Raw genomic sequence first — 4,728 nt, forward strand, 5'->3', positions numbered from 1 at the left:
TAAACATGAAATCATATTTTGTTTCTTTTGCTAAGACATATATGATAGAATTTTCCGTTTGAACAGAGCACTAGGAAATGCAGGTGGGATTGTTATGATGGTCAAGCTAAGTTCTTGGATGAACTAAAGAAGAGGCAAGTAATTGCATGGAAGAGGGGATATGGACCTGACTACGTCAACCTATTCGTTAAACATCACAAAGAAAAGATGCGTGCATTTGCTAGACAACGCGGTATTTGTAATCCGATCGATGTTGGGCTTAACAAATGAGGATTAGAGAGACGAATGACGTTAGAGGAGGAGAGGGCAAGGAATGAGGCAAGGGAGGAGACAAGAGTATAGATGCAGGTCTTGAATGAGCATGTTGTTGCATTATGTGGCGGTGAGTGCTTCAAAGTATTTTTTTTGTTGCATGATTTTAAATGTAATATAATCGTGTTGCTAACTTATTGCATTTTATGCATGAAGGGATTGGTTGCAGAGAGGAACATGCCACAGAGCTGGCTCGTGCAAGGTATGAGGAGAACAAGTTAGATGAGCATAGATCATGAGTTGGTCACACCGTTCAATCACCGATTGTATTGTCTGATGAGGGGGACGAGGATGAGGACGACACTGGTAGACTCAGTGAGCTCATTGCTCTAGCAGAGGCAGGCTTGTAGGCGCAGGAGGCTGAGGACGATACTGGCAGACTGAGCAAGCTCATCGCTCTAGGAGAGGTGGGGTTGTAGGTGGAGCAGGCAGAGGAAGACACTGGTAGACTGAGCGAGCTCATTGGTCTAGCAGAGGCGGGCTTATAGGCGGAGGAGGATGACGACGTGTTCTTCACTTAGGCCGCAGCAACTGTAGATGAAGCGGAGGGCGCTTACTATAGGCGACAGGCAGGTCAAAGCAATGCAGGTGAGCCTAGCCACGGCAAGGGGTGTAGTAGAGGACTGGTACTCGGATGATGAGTTGCTTACTCAGTACGTTTCAGACTAAGGATTTGGAAGTGCATTCGCCCCTATGTCTACTATCGGCACGTACTTCTAGTATTATTATGTTGTGTAATGTGGCATAGTATTGAACTTTTAATTATGTGGTTGTTTTCATTATTTATGGTCTTAATATTCTGCTTAATGATACAGACGTATTGAAATGTGAACACGTGCTGCAAATAAAACCTAACGATGTACGACATTATATAATTCAACATGCGAAACAAATGAAATGGCATGTGAGAACATGTACCAAACCTAGGTATAGAGTTTCATTCAACTAAACCTAACATGCCTTAGGTAATTAAACCAAACAACAAGCACATAGATGTGGCATATGAATAACATAAAGTCGTCCTAGTAGTGTGACCACATAGCAAATTGTGTTGCACCTTCTCCATAGTAGCCTCCCGTTGTTGTTGGTGGTGGTGGCAGGGGTGACGGGGGAGGTCCCTTGTTCTTGTGGTTAGGGCAGGTGCAATATGGATCATTACAGAGTGCCTCCTGTGAATCGACACCATTATTGTTGTCGCCCTGTCCGTCATCCTTGTAACCGCTGCTAATTTCCCTTTCTAGATCGAAGATACGGTCCTGTAGATAGTAGATGTACTCCGCATGCAGATAAATAGGTCAAGGATCGACCCACCTACTGAACCCACAGTTGTCTTCGGCTAAGGAAGACTACAATAAGTATGTCATGTAAGTTATATACAAGAGGAACATATTGAAGAAACTAATAGTGATAGCAATTACCCATGCTCGCGGGCATTTGAAGAAACGACGACCTCCATCTATTCCCTTGGTGAACATCTACACTAGGCAGTCCTCACCATGCATGCATTTTGGCCACTCTTCTTTCCATTCATCATATCCTCTCAGTAGTGCCTCTTTGGTGAAATCACTTTTGCTCTCAACTGGGAACCTCTCATAAAGAGCTTCCTCAAAGAAATCGGGACCAAGAGGACCCTCCCACCTAATGGTAGTTCCCTTCCCCTTTCCTCTTCCTCTGGACGACCCTCCAGACATTGGTACTATAATGAAAGAAAATGCTGAGGAGTGTTCTTCTTCCTTGTTGTGTGTGTGAATGAGAGGGAGTGAGTGGTTACTTATAGGTTGAGAGGAGGAATGGAGGCCTCTCAATGTGCCATGTCAGCGATCCGTGTGCCTCTTCACCTTGGCCCTTGGATCAAACAGTCATAAGATGGATGGTGGAGATAGAGTGGAGCTGTGCTTCCTTGCATGCTAGTACTATGTCAGTGATGTGATAAATCGCTGCTCTACTTGTATCTGAAAAGTCTATTTTTATTGTCTGAAAATCATAGATTCGTTCACTATTGCTTGGTAACCCTAGATTCATCTACAAAGCGTATGTACGGTATGTTTGGATTATGCACGTTTTAATAAATTTATAGTTAATCTATGTACTACATTTGTGCCTTTGTAGCAGTGTAGTATGATTAATGTTTTATGGAAAAAATTCACAAGAGTTTCCCTTATTTTGTGAGCATCCACAGTACAAACAAAGACATCATTATATATTCCAAACATTTCATCATCCAAGGAGCAAAATGCAACCACAACAAACATCACAACCAACATAATATGTCCTGCTAAAAGGGTCGAGATGGCGACTAGAGGGGGGGGTGAATAGTCCTTTTTAAAACTTAATCACGTTGGCTAACCGAAATAAGTGCGGAATTAAAACTATCAGACTAGCCAAGACTACACCCCTCTATCTATGTTCACTAGCACCTTGCAAAGATACTAATCAAGCAATAAAGGTGCCGGGCTAGCTAGAGCTCTCCTAACCAATTCTAGAAGCAAGGTCATACAAACCTATGCCACTAGTACTTTAAGCAACAAGGAAGCTCCTACACATGCTAGTAAGCAAAAGCACAAAGACAACTAAGCTCACTAGCAATGCTCAATAACAAGGCAACCAATGCCAAATTAGAGATCGCAATTACTTAGCTACACAAACTAAGCAATGTGACTAACAAGGTTACACAAACCAAATTAGCCATGCAAGGGAGCTACTTCTATGCTACACAAGCAAGAAGGTAACTAGCAAGCTACACAAGCTAACTAATTACAAAAGCAACAACACACGCTCAATGTATATGAAAGTAATCGCAAGCTTGTGTAACGGGGATGCAAACCAACGGGAAGAACAAGGTTGACACGATGATTTTTCTCCCGAGGTTCACGTGTTTGCCAACACGCTAGTCCCCATTGTGTCGACCGCTCACTTGGTGGTTTGGTGGCTAATTGGTATCACTCGCCAAGCCTACACGTCGGGCGCCACAAGAACCTACCCCAGAAGTGAGGGTAGCTCAATGACACGCTTTACTAAAGTTGCTCTTCGCGGCTCCGGCGGGGCGAGCACAATGCCCCTCACAAAGCACTTCTCCGGAGCACCGCACAAGCTTCTTGTAGGCTTTGATGGAGACCACCACCAAGCCATCTAGGAGGTGGCAACCTCCAAGAGTAACAAGCACCACCGGCTTGCAACTTGATCACCTAGTGCCACTCAATGCAACCTCACGATGCAATCGCACTAGAATCGCTCTCTCACACAATCGAATGATCACTATCAAGTATATGTGAGATGGAGGGCTCCTAAGCACTCTCAAGCATGGACACAAAGTCCCCCAAGGTGCTCAGCACCAGCCATGGCCGAAAGCCACTTCTATTTATAGACCCAAGGGCTAAACTAGCCGTTACCCCTTCACTGGGCAAAAGTCGGGCCGACTGGACGCTCCGGTCGTGTTGACCAGACGCTGGACCTCAGCGTCCGGTCACCCGATGATAGCCACGTGTCACCTGCGTTCAATGGCATTCTTCCAATCTCAACGGTCATCTTCTGACCGGACGCGGCAGCTTCAACTGACCGGATGCTGGACCCTCAGCGTCCGGTCGTTTACAGTAAGGTTCCGACCCCAACCGGACATGTTCGGTCGGTCGTGATCGGACGTAGCCCCAGCATCCGGTCACTCTCCAGCGACACTGCTTCATCCGATAACAGGACCGGACACTGCCTCTAGCGTCCGATCACTTTCAGAGCTAGCGTCCGGTCAACAGACCGACGCTGCACGCTGACTGCCACTACTAACCGGATGCTGAGCCTCAGCGTCCGATCACTGCATGACCAGAGTTCGGTCCATTCTGTGGGACCCTATCTTTTCGGAACAGGGCATCGGTGGCACCGTCGGACTGTCTGCACTCTACGGGCGGACACTTCGCCGGTGGAGTTTCAAACCCTTCTCACCTCTGTTCCATCGCCGAGTTGATCCACATCAACTCCAACTTCATCTCCTTTGTAAATGTGCCAACACCACCAAGTGTACACCACCATGTGTATGTGTGTTAGCATTTTCACAATTATTTTTCAAAGGATTAGCCACTTAACTTGCCACGCCACTCAATCCTAGCGATGATGCAAATTTAGATCACTCGAGTGGCACTAGATGACCGATATGCAAACAAGTTTGCCCCTCTTGATAGTACGGCCATCTATCCTAAACCCGGTCATAAACTTCTCTACACACCTATGACCGGTGAAATGAAATGCCCTAGGTTATACCTTTGTCTTGCGCATTCCATTCCATCTCCCCCTATGTCGATGCAACACATGCACCAACACGGTCAACAATGATATGATCCACTTCATATGATCACATGATCATATTGGTTCATCGATCTTGACTTCACTTGCTCTTCACCATTGCCATCGTCCATCGGTGCCAAGTCA

Source organism: Miscanthus floridulus, chromosome 6 (genome assembly GCF_019320115.1).
Source record: "Miscanthus floridulus cultivar M001 chromosome 6, ASM1932011v1, whole genome shotgun sequence".
Taxonomy (NCBI): Eukaryota; Viridiplantae; Streptophyta; class Magnoliopsida; order Poales; family Poaceae; genus Miscanthus; species Miscanthus floridulus.